The sequence below is a fragment of the Pseudonaja textilis genome, chromosome 1 (genome assembly GCF_049901715.1).
Source record: "Pseudonaja textilis isolate UNSWEBS1 chromosome 1, rPseTex1.2, whole genome shotgun sequence".
Classification (NCBI taxonomy): Eukaryota; Metazoa; Chordata; class Lepidosauria; order Squamata; family Elapidae; genus Pseudonaja; species Pseudonaja textilis.
Window position 1 is genome coordinate 306,030,563 of NC_141990.1, and position 17,950 is coordinate 306,048,512.

General features: G+C 38.3%; 1 protein-coding gene across 1 annotated transcript in view; it reads left to right on the plus strand.

Moving 5' to 3' along the window:
* The window catches only part of RTN1 (reticulon 1), a 133,669-nt gene that overhangs the window by 32,318 nt on the left and 83,401 nt on the right, over positions 1 to 17,950 (plus strand). The window lies entirely within an intron of this gene.

Below are 17,950 nucleotides of genomic sequence, written 5' to 3' on the forward strand. Positions count from 1 at the left end.
CTCGTAATTGATCAGCCTTTTCTACTACTGGAACAGCTATCCGTACAGCTGGTGATGAGCATCTGTTAGGGAAAAAGAAGCATGCAATTGGGAAAAAGAGTTTCTAAGTCAGAGAACATGGCATACTCTATAATTCCAGCTCTGCAAGACAAGGACAAGCTCTTCACTAGATGGTCCCTCTGTAGAATTTCATGGCAGGTGTTCTATAAATAGTTCCCAGGGCTTGGGAATGCATGTATTCTTTTCAGAATATAAAACTGAGTCATTTGAAAGCCAGCTACCGTAGGATGTTTAAAATATTCCTGTAATTGCTGCAAGTCTAAGATCATCGTGAAAGAAAAGGTAGGAGTTTCTGGCATTGAACTGCTGGATAGAAAATATGCAGTCTGTAAAAATATTTTTTCTCAAACATGGCAGGGAGTCAAATGAGGAAAAGGGATACACAATTAATATGCATTAACCCTTGACTTAGTCCAATGAACAAATAAATTAAAATAATGATTAATGATTATAATGATTTTAATGATTATTAACATAATCATTAGTTTTCTGTGCAGATTAACAGAGTATATTTCTAAAAAGCTTGAGTCACCATTATAAAGTTCTCAATAAGAACATAGAACATAAAATCATAGGACTGTTAGGTACCTCAGGGGCTTTTTTTAAAAAAAAACAAGTTTTATTGATTTTACAAACAAACAAACAAAAAACAACAAACAACACAAAACATCATTAAACATTAAAAACATAAAACCTCTTTCCATTGTAGATCTTTACAAGGCAGGTAACATATTGCTTTATATCACGTACTTATAATTTATCCCATTTCCATATAAACACGTAAATTCCCTTTACCAAATTCCACATTGTTTCTCTTTAATCATTATTCAATCATATTTCCTTTCTAATTTATCTGGTATTCAGTCATCATATTTATATTTTCCTCTGGCTTGTTTATAATTATTCTCATCTAGTCTTCCTCCGAGATTTTATTATTTAATTCTTAATTAAACACACACACATAAGACATAAACATAAAAAAATAAAACTTTCTTCTAGAAAGTAACTTGGCCCCAGATTACCCCTTTTTGTATGGACTTCAATTGAGTTCATGCTCTTCTTATATACCATTACCCTTCTTATTTACCATTCTATATCTATTATATAACTCCTCTCCACTTTTGCCTCATCTTAATTCTGTTTTATATATTTAATCTTGCTTTAAAGAAAAATATTTTTATATCTTTTGTCCATTTCTCCATTTACATCTGTCTCATTTCCAATTTAAAAAAGAATAGTTTCCCCTGGAATCACTAATCGGAGTATGATGCCTTTCTACCATTCCCCTGAATTAAAATTTAAAATAACACCTAAATCCCAATCAGATTCTGCTTAGTACATTCTACTATTTCAGAAACCAATACTACAATAATAAATCCATAACAGTCAACCCATTAGTCCATTAAACTCTATATTTAAACTAATATTTTAAACATTCCCTTTAGTATTTTATTAAAACTTAATATCATTCATTATTAAACCTTTTAAAGTTATACCTGGATATTTTAGTCTTTTATTAGATCTTAAAAAGTTCTGATTATCTACTTATAATACAAATACCACTATTACAATACTCATGTGTACTTTGCAGAATCCCCCCTTTTTTAAAAAAAAAAATCCCTTATATTACCCATTATCCCTAAAAATTTTTTCCTTTCCTCTATCTTGTCTTATACCTTTGTAACTTTTTCCCCCTTTTCCCTTTCCTTCTTAGCCCGCCTTTTTACCCCCTCCTCTCCAAACCTCTGCCTTCTTGATTTCCCCTTTCTGTTGCATTCCTCTTTCCTTTTGCTTTCTAGCATTCTGTTGTTTTTGCATCTTCTTTTTCTCTTTCATAAACATTTTTTATTTCTTAAGTCCTTCCTTTTCGCTCCTCTCTTTCTCCTTTCTTTCTTAGTCACACCGTTTAGTTCATTAAAAATGGCTTCTTCTTCCTCGGCTTCTTCCAGCTGTTGTTTAATTTGCTGACACATGACAAGCGCCATATCTAGGAAACAAAGGGCTTCTCCCATAACATCTTTGCCTTCTTTCCTTATTTTTAAATATTGTTTTTTTAGTTCATCAAGAGATAGAGCCATTTTAAACTGTTTCTTCTTCTCTTTCTGTATCCTCTTCTTAAACCAATCAGTTATTTCCAAACTTAAAACAGTTCCCAAAAGTCCCAAAGTCCCACAGTCATCAAACAGTCCAGGCAGAGTACAAGCTTCTTCTTTTTACAATTTCTCTTCTAGGGGTGAAGTCAAATTAGGGAAAGAAAAAACGTCCAATCTGTGCTTTAAGTCTTTCTTAGAATTAATTTCTATTCTCTTTATCTTCAAGGCATCTCCTCCAGCGAAGTCTTAGAGTAAAAATTTGTTTTCCCAAGCCTCTCCCTTCCCACTTATAACAAAGGAGTTTAGGTTTTACCTTCTATCAAAAGGCTGGTTTCCCTTGTCCATTTGTTAATTCCATAAGGGAGGGAGAGTAACTTCCCCTTTTCATCACTTTTCTTCGCAGCTGGGGAACATCAATCGGGAACATTATAGCTTCCAAGTCATTACTTTCCCAGGTGTTAAATATGTCCTTAAGGTCCCAGTTCGACCAAGAAAAAACTTTCTTTAAAAAAAAAACTCCTTCTCCCTCCTGCGCATTCTTTATCCAATTGCCGGCTTCTTTATGGTGGCCATAAAAGACCACCGCTGCACCGTCTTGAGAGAAGGGGGTTATTGCCGGCTGGGGGGGAGGTTACGACGTCCCTCACCCCCGTCCAGATCCCCCCTTTCTTCAGCTGCCCCAACACGCAGCCTTAGCCTCCAAATCCGTCAGGATCGGAGGCACCAAGGCGGCTAGCACAGCAGGGATCGCAGAGAAGGTGAATCCCTGCTGTCACCGAAGCCGACAAACCGGAAGTGTGAGTGTGGTGGTCTGGCACTTGAAAATGAGACGCAGGGAAACGTCTGAGCAAATGCCAGCTCTGAGCGAACTCAGGCAGCAGTATTTATTGAAGATTCAGAAAACAAATGACCTTGACAAGATAATAACATACAGGCACAGAAAGTCCCGCTGACGAAAGTCCTTGCTGTGTACCTATAATTATCACCTATTTCCCTGTGTACCTATAATTATCACCTATTTCCCTGTTCCTTCTAAGCCCGTACGCAGATAACAGGATGAGACACTCCTGCGTAAAAGTACTCCTACTCCCACCAGGAATGCCTGCATATCCTTATCTCTATGCGAAATGGCTGTACAAAGGATTTACAGAAAATGATTAATAAAATATGTTACCACATTCCCTCCTTTTTTATTTATTCAAAGATAGGGGGTGTTTTAGTGGCATAGTACACAGTTCCTCGCGACCTGATCTCATATGCCGAAAAGCTGAGGTACACATTTGTAATAGATTAGGAATACATTGAATAAAACAACATAACATAATAAGTATAGCAACAATTATTACAACTGATTGAAGCAATAAACGTAACCATGAGCTGTCAGGAAGCCAATCCCATAGCAAAGCCCAAAGTGACTTATTGAAGCCATCTTTTCCTGCTTCGTGTTCAGCTATGCGGTCTTCCATATCATGAACAGTTCTTGTAATGTTAGGCTCATAATTATGTATAAAAACACAACAATGTGAATGAATTAAGGCACAAACTCCTCCTTTAGGAACACCATGTAGCAAAACTCCACCTTTTCCAGACCCAGGTACATGCATACAAAGCCAACAATTAGTAACATTTAAACCCTTAGCCGCAATCCGAATGTCCTTGATATAGGAATTTTCTTTCCATAAATTATCTCCAAGGTCTCTAGTTTCTGAGATAATAACAGCTCTTCGCCTCCGTATTAGAGGCCGTGGAGGCATAAGACGAATGGAAAGAGAGTCTGTATAAGTTAATTTAGGCAACTCCAATTGACACCGATATTGTCCATAGTCTGAAACAGAAACATTAAACAGAATCAAAGTTGTTGCACAGGCTGAAGATATAATATCCTTATCAGGTCCCGAGTAAAGAATGTCCTGATCCTTATGCCAGGACCAATATGCTGGAAAAATCAAAGGATGCCGCTGTTTGCAGATCAATTTAGTCCGGTTCCCCAGAGGAACCTGCTGCATACAAGTTGGCAATCTCAGATAAGCAGTCATCTTTTCCCAGCCTTCACAACGCCGCGCCTGGACTGCCGGCATCAAGAGAATCAGGAACCACAGGAACGCCATCCTGCTTCTCTGAAACCTCCTTCACCGGTGCCTGCGAATGATCAGTCCGAACGCACCGACCAGGAACCCAACGAATTTGACCAAGATGTTCGACTGCTGCATAACCACGTCCCCACATAATCAGCTCAGCAGGAACCCATGCCGGATCCGGAAGGAGCCGCACCAACACCCGAGGTCTCACCGCATCTGTAGAAGGGGAAGAAAAATGCCTGCTGGCCGCACTCGCAGGCGGGTTACCAGACAAATTTAAAAAATTTAAAGTATATAAATACAAAGAATCCACTATTAGATTAAAAGCCTGATTTTGAAAATTTTGAAAAGCCAAAACCACAGCAGCAAGTTCTGCCTGCTGGGCAGACTTTTGCTCTGATGTCACTTTTGTATGCCAAATTCCAGATTTATCTTTCCAAACACAAGCACCAAAAACTTTCCCTCCATCAGTAAAAACTGTAGGAGCATCTGATATGCCCAATGGTATCCTTTCTTACATTTCGGGCACACTGATTTAGGACGAACACCCTGTCCCATTGATCTCTTATTTTTCCGACTTTGACCCCCTCCAGGAGCCCGACATTGCGCTTTAAAATGTCCAGGCTTCCCACAATTGAAACACTTTCCCTTTGGAGCACTTCCTGCTTGCAAAGCCAAAGCTAAAGTCTCCATGTTAAAAGACTGACTCCCAACCTTCCTACAAGCATTAATCAAATCTGCGATTTCTCGCTCTCCACTTGCTATAAGTGGATTTAAAATCTTTTGCAATCTGTGTTAGCTTGTTCTATTGCTAACTTCAAAAGCAATTCTTGCTGGGCGAATTGATTTTCAATTTGTCTTTCAATAGCCAATTTTAATCTGCTAACAAAATTTTCATAGGGTTCACTGTTCCCTTGTTTGATGTTAGTGAAAGTTTTCTCGTCAGCTTCACCGTCAGGGAGAGCCCCCATGGCTTGAAAAATTATTTGTGGGAGAAGAACGAATCCCTCCTCAGGCATACCATCTCTCTGTTGTTCCACTGTTGTATAGTTACCAGCTCCGTAAAGCTGATCTGGGATAACATTTGCTGTTCCCCTCTGGACTGCCAGCTATCTCCATTTCTGATCTAACACCAAATATTGAGCTGGAGTTAAAATCATATTCAACAGAGCTTTCCAGTCAGCCGGAATCATTTTATTTCCATAACCAACTGCTTCTAACAATGCCTGAGTATATGGCGATCTAACACCATACTCTTTTGCTGCTTGCTTAATTTCCTTTAAAATCCTGAGAGCTAGAGGCTTCCACTCCCGCTGCGGATTCAACGCAGCGTCCACGACAATTTCTACTGGATTGAACCTCTACTCCAAACTCCACTAAATCATCTCCTGATAACTCCCCTCTATTTTTGCTTCTTGAATAGCTGCAGTAACTGCATCTACTTGAACTCTCAAAGGTAAACTCTTATCCTCTGATAAAGTATTTCCAGCGCCTGACAGTCCCCCGGATTTATCCGGAGGTGCCATCGGCGGCAACAAATGTACCGCATGGTAAGGCGGCAAACCTTCTTCGGGGGGTGCTAGGAGCGGTTGTTCATGAGTAGCTAACGCATCCATAATCACCCTCCAAGTTAACAAAATTGAAGAAGGGGCACGAGGTTCTTCGTGCAAAAATTTCCCTATCTTTTTCCAGGACTCTACTTTAATACTACCTCCCTCTGGATATGACTGAATATGTTTCCAAACATACTGTAATAAGTCCTCAATTTCTTTCTTACTTATTGCATGTCCTCTACTATGAATTCCAAACCTAAAACTATTCCCAATGATCCCTCTCAATTCCCTGATGTGCTCTTTCTGAGCCTTCGAGAGATCTCCCCCCATACTCACAAAAAGAATCTATCTATCGAAGAAGATGAGGGCCCAGTCGACGTCCGTGACGATGAGTATAGGATGCGGGAAACGTATAGCCTTTCCAAGCTATCACGTCGGGGTCACCACTTGTGGTGGTCTGGCACTTGAAAATGAGATGCAGGGAAACGTCTGAGCAAATGCCAGCTCTGAGCGAACTCAGGCAGCAGTATTTATTGAAGATTCAGAAAACAAATGACCCTGACAAGATAATAACATACAGGCACAGAAAGTCCCGCTGACGAAAGTCCTTGCTGTGTACCTATAATTATCACCTATTTCCCTGTGTACCTATAATTATCACCTATTTCCCTGTTCCTTCTAAGCCCATACGCAGATAACAGGATGAGACACTCCTGCGTAAAAGTACTCCTACTCCCACCAGGAATGCCTGCATATCCTTATCTCTATGCGAAATGGCTGTACAAAGGATTTACAGAAAATGATTAATAAAATATGTTACCACAGTGAGGTACCTCAGGGGCTTTTTCATCCAACCCCCTGCTCAAAGCAGGAGGCCTTATACTATCCTGGATGATAAGGAAAAATGCACTGAGAAATGGTGTTGTGATGAATGCCAACCGGCGCACTGGTTTGCAGCTAGTACTAAGCCAGGGTTGATTTGTCTATTGTTTATTAAGTAAATGCCTGAATACATTCAAGCAATAAATTGTGTCATGGCTTAGCAGAACATTTAACAGCAGTTAAGCTATTTTCCAAAGCACCCGAAGGCCAGACAAGGAATAATGGATGGAAACAGATCAAAGAGAAATTCAACCTAGAAATAAGGAGAAATTTTCTGACATTGAGAGCAATCAACCAATGGAACAGAAGTTGCCTTCGGAAGTTGTGGGAGCTTCATCGCTGGAGGCTTTCAAGAAGAGATTGGACTGCCATCTGTCAGAAATGGTCTATGGTCTCCTGCTTGGGTGGGAGATTGGATTAGATGACCTACAAGTTCCCTTACAACTCTGTTAATCTATATCTGTATCTAACATGGGAATCCAATTAGTGGCTAATAAAATATTTTGACTAGGGGTCCATCTATACTTTTAGCTTTCATGGTAAAGTAATTGTCAGCTTTATTAACATCTGTGTGCATGTTTAGAAATGTAAAAAGAAATAATAAATGATGTGAACGTTGAAAAATGGTAAAGGTGAAGTAGGTGGCAGTTGTTTATGAAGTTATCACTGAATTCATCAGGTAATAGAGAGAGTCTTATCTTCATAACTAATGGAACATTAAAATTACATTAATGAAAAGTTGAATTTTTTTAAGAAAAAAAAAAAAAAGATTCAGATCCTCAGGATTCTAAGAAAAGGACCGAATTAAGTAGGAAGGCTGCCACAAGCAGGCTCATGCATTCTCACACACAGAAATGCATAAACAGAAACCCTGACATGATCAGCATGGAGCCACTGAATACAACATCTAATCTATTTGTCTCCATTAGAGCTGGTGAGGAAATATTTGGTATCATGATGTGCATCATTTCCACTTAGAAGGCTGAGTCCCAAAAGGTTGCAGTCTGTAAATCAATGAAAATAAATGCTGAAATTTTAGCTCAGGGATTTGAGACCACTGCTAAGACCATTGGTGAATTATCAAAAAACAGCCATCAAAATCTGAACATCCGTGTCCTCTCCAGCAAAAAGCCATGCATCCAAGACTTTTGAAGGGCACACAGGAAGAAGACAAATACAGTCTGTCAAAATCTGATCACCCTGTATGTCTTTGAGCTCAATTTTATCACACACATGGAGCTGGAAATTGAGATAGAAAGTGCAGAATCTAAGTCAGCATCTGCAGGTGTTTAGCCATTCCTGTGTGCTTCATCTTAGCTTGGCACACCTGGAGGAGAAGAATATTCATGCAGGAATGCTGTTTGTGGATTTTAGTTCGGCATTCACCACAATGATTTCTCAGCATTTGGGAAACAAACTGGGCCTATTAGATTTGAATACTCCTTTGTGTAATTGGATTCTTGATTTCTTTATTGATAGGCCCCAGTTTCTGCAAGTTGAAAGAAAAGTTTCCAACTCCATCTCCTTAAGTACGGGTTTCCCACGGGGCTGTGTCTCGAGTCCACTACTGTTCACCTTGATGACACAGACTGCTGTGCCAGATCTGCTACGAATCATATTGTGAAGTATGCAGATGAAACGGTAGTGGTGGGTAGTGGTCTTACCCAGAATGACAGTGAAGATGCTTATAGGGAAGAAGTGAAGACTCAAGTGGGCTGGTGCAATAAAAGTAACCTGGTTCTAAATGTTAATAAAACAAAGGAGATCATCATAGATTTTAGAAAGAGCCGGTATAGTCATACTCCACTCAATATCAAGGATGCAGCTATAGAAGTGGTCGACAGTACTAAGTATCTGGGGGTGCAGATAGCTAACAATCTGAATTGGTCTCTCAACATGTCATCCTTAGTAAAGTGTGCAAACCAGTTTGCTATGCCATTCGTCTGGTAAACTCGCAAGATTTGTTTTTCTCGCCAACTTAGTCCGAACTAGACTATGTTGCTTCTCTGTGTCATATAATGTATGTGTGTAAATGCATATTTATTTATTTATGTTTATGTAGTGTATATTGAAGGTGGTGAGCCTTTTGAGAGCTGTATGCAATGAAATTTCATTTTAATGTATGCCAATTAGAGTCCATTGAAAATGACAATAAAGTTATTTTAAGTCTCTAAGTCATCACAAATGAATACAATAAACCAACCAGACAGCTACATTAACTGTTACATGCTCAGTGTCTATGGAGATTCTCAACCATCCAAGTCAGGGTAATCCCCAAGATGAAAAACCTTTCACTTCTCATCCAAGAAGCTGAAGAACTGAAGAAACTTCTTGAATGAGAAGCAAAATGTTTTCAAAGAAAAAAACCAAGAAAGTCCAAGTGTTGTTTAGAAAAAGCACTTTTGGGACGTGTTTCATACTCAGTTTTCTCATTAATGCATTCAAAGCTACATGGAGGACTTATGGGGAGGGCGGCACAATATAATCTTTACTCAACTGCTCTTTCTAGCAACTGGGAGCACAACAGGCTCAGATGAAAAAAGTGTTATAACAGGAGATGACTGACTTTATCTAGACATAAAAGTTAAGCAGATATACACCTAATTAATATTTGGAAGGGAGAATCCATTGAAGACTGGATTGAGAAGTTGATAAAAGCAAAGGCAAACCCTTTTTATATTGCTGCCAAGAAAACTACATGGTCATGTTCACAACCTTATCCACACTTACCTGGGAGCATACATTGACTTAAAAGTATATTGAGAGAGGGCAGGTTATGTGAAACTGCCATCCTCAATATTCTTTGAATATTCTTTGATATACAGCCATCCCTAATACTTCTGAGTTATGTCTGAAAAGTTGCATTGTGAGATTTTGTTTGTAAAGGTATCTAACAAAGTGAAATTCAATGTAGAGAAAAGTAAAGTCTTACACTTAGGCAAGAAAAACCAAAAATAAACATAGACTGGGTGAAACCAGGCTTAATAGCAGTAACAGTGAGAAGGATCTTGGAGTCTTAGTGCAGCAGCAGCCAAAAAAGCCAATGCAATCCTAAAATGCATTAACAGAGGGATACAATCAAGATCAAGTGAGGTACCAATACCACTCTATAAAGCCTTAATAAGACCACACCTAGAATACTGCATGAATACTGCAGTTTTGGTTACCACCCTTATAAAAAAGATGTTGAGTCTCAAGAAAAACTGCAGAGAAGAGCAAACAGGATTACTAGGAAATTGGAGACTAAAACATATGAAGAATAGTTACAGGAATTGGGCTTGGCTAGTCTACTGAAGAGAAGGACCAGGGGAGACATGATAGCAGTGTTCCAATATTTGAGGGGCTGCCACAGAGAGGAGGGGGTCAAGCTATTTTCCAAGGCACCCAAAGGCCAAGGAATAATGGATGGAAACTGATCAAGGAGAAATTCAACCTAGAAATAAGGAGAAATTTTCTGACAGTGAATCAACCAATCAACCAATGGGACAGCTTGCCTTCAGAAGTTGTGGGAGCTTCATCACTGGAAGCTTTCAAGAAGAGACTGGATTGCCATTTGTCAGAAATGGTGCAGAGTCTCCTGCTTGGGTTGGACTAGATGACCTACAAGGTTCCTTCCAACTCTGTTAATCTGATACACAGTTTAATCTGAGGCACTGCTTATCAAGAATTTATGAAGGGAAGCAGCTGAAAGCTTGAGGGGTTTCTGCCCACTTTTTCCTCTTTCTTTCTTCTGAGTTGGCCTGGCAAGTGCTGAGCGAGCAGCAGGCGCTCATTACGACAAGCCCGTTTTTGATAGCACAGCAATAGCCCCCAGTGCTTGCAAAGGAGCTCATTAAAACAGTATGAAGTTGAGTCAGCAAGCATTACTAGCTGATAGTTAACAATGTCGATTTGCAAAATAAACATTGATTACTAAGCTTTGAAATCAGATCTAATACTTAGGTATGGTGAAGTTTGCTAAACATCCAGCAGGGTATCCATTTAGCGAGACAATTTCCACAAACCTCTGCGCTGTTGCAAAAGGTAGACGTTGGGATTATTATGCCAACATTTGTTCCTTGAATTATATAAAATAGAAAGATCCTTTTTAAAAAAATTTTTATTGGTTTTTAAAACAAACATAAACAAACAAAACATAAAAACATAAAGCCATCTTCCATATATATACATACAGTGTGCCGGTTGGTTTACAAATTGTTTTGTGCTTCCATTTCATAGTCTTCAATTACAATTACATTGTATATATTCTCATATTTTCAATCAAGTATGAAATAGATTAATATCATTATTAATCGATCATTTGACTATATTTTTATTCATTCATGTTTTACAAAATAATCATATTTTACTTAATTTGTTTTATGACAGTTCATATTATCTCAAATCTATCCTAGAATCATTTTGTAGATATAATAAGAAAAGAATACATCTTTATATATTTATTATTTTCTAAGAATCTACATAATTCATTACTATATTTTATTGTCTAACCATTGATAGAATAGATCCCAAATTTTATAAAATTGTTTATCATCTTGTTCTCTGATTTCAAATGTCAATCTACTCATTTCAGCACATTCTAATATTTTCTTAATGATTTCCTCCTGTGATGGTATTTTCTCATGTTTCCAGTTTTTAGCAAATACAATCCTAGCCACTGTTAATACATTTACAATCAGGTATTTCAGTTCTTTACTATATATTTCAGGTAAAATTCCCAATAAAAATATCTCTGGTTTCAAATCGATATGCTTTTTTGTCATTTTTTCCAACCACATGTGGATTTAGTCCAATATTTTTTAGCATCTGTACATGTCCACCACATATGGTAATATGAGCCAGGTGTCTGATGACATTTCCAACATTTTTCGGATTTATTCTTGAACATTCTTGCTATTCTTGTCGGGGGAAAATGCCACCTGTAAAACATCTTATACAAATTTTCTTTATATACTGTTGACATTGTCATTATATAATTTTGAGACCACAATTTTTGCCATTTCTCTAGATCAATCCCACATCCAAAATTCTTCCCCCAAGCAATCATAGTTTCTTTAACTTGTTCTTCTTCTAGTTTAATTTCTAACAAATATCCATACAATTTTTTAATCACCTTTTCATCAGTACCTGTCAAAATCTTATCTAAGTCAGTCAGTTTATCATAAAAACCTTCTGTTTTAGAGTCTTTATCATACCTTGGATGTATTTGTGCATATGACACACCATCTACCAGAAGAAAACACATACAAACCGCTATCTACACGCATTCTCACACCACCACCCAGCACAGATCAATTCTGTAGTCGAGACACTCATTTCCAGAACAAAATGCTTAGCCGACGAACAACACCTAAAAACCGAACTACACACTCTCACTAACGTACTAACAGCCAATGGATTCCAAAGAAAAAAGATTACCCACCTAATCCAAAAAGAAACCCCAACCAAAATCCAAGACAGAAAACAAGAGAATGGCAAAGCCCTCCTCTCATATATAAAAGGCACTACAGACAAAATCAGCAAGATCCTCCAAAAACACAACATTAAAACAGCATTCTGCACAAACAGAAAAATATCCACCATTCTAAGAAACCCTAAAGACAAAATCGAGTTAGAAAACCAAGGAGTATACGAAATCCTTTGCACCGCCTGCCCCAGCATATACATCGGACAAACTAACAGAAGAATAAGTGCACGCATTGAAGAACATAAGAACTCAATCAAAAAAGAAGAACCAACCTCTTCCCTGGTCCAACACGTCAAAGCCACAGGACATGAGATTGACTTTAAAAATACCAGAACTATTGCCAAAACCGAACACTTCAACAACAGAATAATCAGAGAAGCCATAGAGATAGAAAAACGCCCACACAGCATGAATACATGAGACAACACCTCCCACCTACCAGCCATTTGGAAACCCACCCTCACGAACAGACGAGTACCTAACATGAAGAATGACACCAGACTCACACCCACGAGGACCACACAAGATGCTACCACCACACTTCCACGTAGAAAGCAGACTCACACCCACACAGAAGATGAGACACGACCACGGACCAGAAGCCGCACTGCAGCTGCATCACTACCTACTTCAAACCCCTCCGAACCATACATGAAGCGAACTGACACCCACCATGAAGATGCGGCATGACCACGAACATGAAGCTAAACAGCAGGATCACAGCTCACCGGCTCAAATCCCCCAGCAACTAAGACTAACCTGAGCACAACCAAGCCCCTACCTGAACAGAACACACCTCCAGCCAATCAGAACACAGCCAAACCCCCAAACAATGAGAACACACCCCCACCCAATCAGAACACAGCCAAGCCCCCACCCAATCAAGTCACACCCCTACTAGCAGTTAAAAGGAAGAAGCAGCTGCAAGTTCACATTACCCTGAGAAGCACAGAGCTGAAGACACAAGCCTGAAGATGATGAATGAGACTTCATCGAAACATTGCCTAGATACTTCCAATCTTACACGGGAGAAAACCCGAATAACCAAAGATCCATATATACATATATACATACATATATTCATTCTTTGGTGAATTTATTAAACATAACCTGGCACTTTTTCAGGTTTATTTTTAAGGTTTTCAGGCTTTGTCTAGCTCTTGTATGTGTGTTTGTAGCTCTTCTGGGTCTTGTAAGTACTGGCTGATAAACCGTACTCAATGAGTAATCCTTAATGGGTCTAAGTCTAAATGGAGGAAAGTAAGCAGTGCTTACAAGGTTCTGTCTTAGGCCCAGTACTCTTCAATATCTTCATTAACGACTTAGATGAGGGAATAGAAGGGGAACTTACCAAATTTTCAGGTGATACTAAGCTGGCAGTAATAGCTAACACCCAAGAAGATAGGCTCAAGATCCAGATGGATCTTGACAGACTAGAACACTGGGCCGTACCTAACAAAATGAAATTCAGTGTAGAGAAAAGTAAAGTCCTACACTTAGGCAAGAAAAAACAAAAGTACACATATAGACTGGATGAAACCAGGCTCAACAGGAGTAACTGTGAAAGGGATGTTGGAGTCTTAGTGGACAACCAGCTAAATATGAGCCAGCAGTGTGCAGCAGCAACCAAAAAAACTAATGCAATCCTAAATTGTATTAACAGAGGGATACAATCAGGACTGTTAGGAATGATAGTAACCTAACAGTTGCGTTGGCAATATATAAACCAGGATAATAATTTAATGTTGTATCTTTAAGAGAATGCTGTATGTGTGATTGGCTGAGGTTCCTCCAATGGCCATAAGATGGAGCCAGAAATATGGTTTCTTTCCTCTTGCATTTTCCTATTGCCTTTTGCCTGATCGTTGTTCTGCTTGGATTGCTGTGAGTCTTGCAACTGTTAGCAAACTCCATTTACTGAACTTTGTTTATGATACCCTGGACTGATTGTATTGAATACTACTTGGTTTAACCATGTATGATTTGGACTGTTTGTTGGACTTTTTTTTACCCGTTTACAGGATGTAAAAACCTACATTTTACTATTCAGTGTATCTGTATGCTGGTTGTGTGTTATTCCTCACCACTCTCACTATACTTCCCTGAGTGCACTCATTCTCCTAACGGGTAATACATCAAGAAAGATCAAGGGAGGTACTAATACCACTCTATAAAGCCTTAGTAAGACCACACCTAGAGTACTGCATTCAATTCTGTTCACCACGTTACAAAAAAGATGTTGAGACTCTAGAAAAAGTGCAGAGAAGAGCAACCAGGATGATTAGGGGACTGGAGACTAAAACATATGAAGAACGGTTACAGGAACTGGGCTTGGCTATTTTAATAAAGAGAAGGACCAGTGGAGACATGATAGCAGTCTGCCTCAGGGAGGAAGGGGTCAAGCTATTTTCTAAAGTGCCTGTAGGCCAGACAAGGCATAATGGATGAAAAGTGAATAAGGAGAGATTTAACCTGGAAATGAGAAATTTTCTGACAGTGAGAACAATCAACCAATGGAACAGCTTGCCCTTGGAAGTTGTGGGAGCAGCATCACTTGAGACTTTCAAGAAGAGATTGGACTGTCATTTGTCAGAAATGGTGTAGGGTCTCCTGCTTGGGCAGGGGGTTGGACTAGATGACCTACACTCTGATTATCTCTGTGTATCTTAAGTGATTTAAATAGCTGCCATTGTTTTTATTGCATATTTTGCCCACTCTAGTTTGTGAAAATTTCTTCAAGGCAGGACTGAGAAAAGAATAGCTGATATTGTATCGCCATGTCATAAAACCTTGTTCTATGTTGATTTCCACTTTAAGATCATTAAGGCAAATGGTCTCCATTGTTTTTTCATATATCAATTGTAGTAAGTTTATGTAAGCAATGTCACCTTGGTTGAGCAATACATTAATTATTGCTTGCTGAAATACTGAGTAAATGCCTTTTCATAGTCAATTAAAGCCATGCACAGAGGTATGGTACACTCGTTGTGCCTTTCAATGACTTACTGAACATTGTGTTGTGGCCACTTGTGAACCCTGCCTGCTCCTTTGGCTGTGCATCATTTAATGTTCTCAATATTCTTTTTGCTATTATCTTGGTAGATGACTGAAAGAAGGCTAATTGGGCAGTAGTTCTAATCATCCTGGGCCTCTTTCTTGTCTATAAGAATCACTTCAGCATTTTTCCGTGCAGTATTTTTTTGTCTTCTCCGAGCCATCTTGAGTAAATTTTTGCTCATATTTGTGTAAACTGTGACCACCATCTTTCAGCATTTAAACTGTAACACAGTCATTTCCTGAAGCTTTGCCATTTTTTATTGATTTTATGGTTATTTGATACTTTCTCCAATAGGATATTGGGCATTTTCTCTTTTGTGGTATTGTTACTGTTGAGTAATCTTGATCTTTTGTATAGGATAGAATTTTCCAATTATTTGTAACAATTCCTCTCTTGTTCTACATACAGATCCATCCATGTTTTAATGCAAAAACCTCCTTTCTTGTATTTATAACCTTGCATATTGATTTTCCCCCCATTAAATCAATAGTTTCATCAGTGAAACTATATATCAGACTATATAGTATATAGTCTGGGATAAATCTGATCTAATGTATTTATTTTAAACCTGAATAAAAATACATAGATATTTCAATTTAATATTTTCAAATAATATTTATGAATATGTCCTATTTTGAAGGAAGTTCTTTTTCTTTTAATTAAATATCCAGGGTAATTTCAGATGTATTTTGTAGACAGAAAGAAACATCTTCAGTATCCAAATAAGCAAGAACAAGTATGCTGACTGTGAGCAAAAAATGTTAACCTGGGTCAGTTGATTTGTTAAGTAAACCCGAGGTTACAAAATAATATGCAACCCTCCAAATTTCATAATTTTTCATAAATAAGTAAATGAGATTGGTGTTCAAAATCATGAGTGCACACAGAATCTTCTATAAAGGCTGAATTACAGATCTAGAAATTGGGCTCAATCTATTGCAGAAGTGATATTAGTTAAATTGCACCCACACAGTTTCCCTTTAAATTTTGAGAAGAAGAAATAATGCTTACCTGAACAAGAAGTCCCTCAATATTTCTGAAAGTATAAAATCCATCTTCAGTCCCTAGTGCTTCCAACTGGGGTAGACTATTGTAAGATACACTAGCCTTATCTGACCTTATGACTACCAAATCCATTGGATTCTAACTTCTAAACTTCTGAACTATGGTGGCCAAAGGCTGGGGACTATGGAGGCTGATCCAACACTTTTGGAAGATACTAGAATGGGTAAAGTATGATGAAACGTTCTATGGATAACTGAATTTATTGGTACATAAACCCAACAGAATGTGTTTCTTATTAATATTAGTTAATTAGTGCTAGTTAATTAATTAATGATAATTAATTTGTGCTTCTGATTAAAATTTTTGCTGGACATTTTCAAACTACACTCGTAGTATCTATCATACTAGGAAATAGTCAGTATAAATCCTACGGATACAAGCAACAAAGTTACAGTCCTACAATCACAAGTTGGAGGGGATGGGTGATAAGGAGTGATGAGAAGATTAACAGTAATAGTAGTGCAGACTTTGTAATAGTTGAACAGTGTTGAGGAAATTATTTGTTTAGCAGAGTGATGGCTTTTGGGAAAAAACTGTTCTTGTGTCTAGTTGTTCTGGTGTGCAGTGCTCTATAGCGTCGTTTTGAGGGAAGGAGTTGAAAGTTGAAGGAGTTGAAATTCAAACAGACTGTAGCTAGTATGTCACATTTCTTAATGAAATACAAAACATTGATCTTCTTTTATGTGGCGCTGTATCCAACCCATTCTATGAGACCATCTGGAGAGATAGGCCTTTTGTTGCTAAAGAATTAGGCCTTCTTTTCAGCACTCTTAAAGTTGAAAGATATTCCAAGTCTTGTTCAGGGAACTCAGTTAAAAACTACATCTCTACTTGACAGTCAGGTTTTAAAATAAAACAAAATATTATTAAATCTGTTTATTAAAATCTGTTTATTATTAAATCCTGACTGTAAGCAATTAAATCCAAACTTTGCAATGGGTCCAAATGTACATGAAGCCAAGACTAAACAAATGACATTTAATTACATAAAAAATAGCTAGAACATAAATGAAAAAGAAAATGGGATGCGGTGGCGCAGTGGCTAAGATGCTGAACTTGTTGATCAGAAAGGTTGGCAGTTTGAATCCGTAGCACTGCGTAATGGAGTGAGCTTCTGTTACTTGTCCCAGCTTCTGCGAACCTAGCAGTTTGAAAGGATGTAAAAATGCAAGTAGAAAAATAGGGGCCACTTTGATGGGATTTTTATTCCTGCCGGTCACATGACCATGAAGATGTCTTCAGTCAGTGCTGGCTCTTCAGCTTTGTAACGGAGATGAGCATCGTCCCGTAGAGCCGGGAACAACTAGCACATATGTGTGAGGGGAACCTTTACCTTTTTAAATGAAAAAAAAAATTAAATGGTGGAGACCATTGCTTTGACTTCGTTCCTGGTTTAATTGCAACAAGTACTGTACGGAAAAGGCATTTAGAGCAGCGACTTGTTTCTGCTTAAGTTTCATGATTTGCTTCATCCTCTTGGATTCTAGGAGGAACATAAATGTTCAGGTAAGCTGTTATGGTAAGATAAGAAAGTAATAGTCCCTGGACCAGTTTCAAAACTATAAGGTATGTTTCAACTTCATTTTTGCTAATGTAGTTATCGCTCACGAGGCAAAAGATGGAGATGAGTGAGTAACATCCATGGAAATAAGTTTTTAAGAGCAGATGGCGTTATGTGGGGGAGCTCTGGTCTG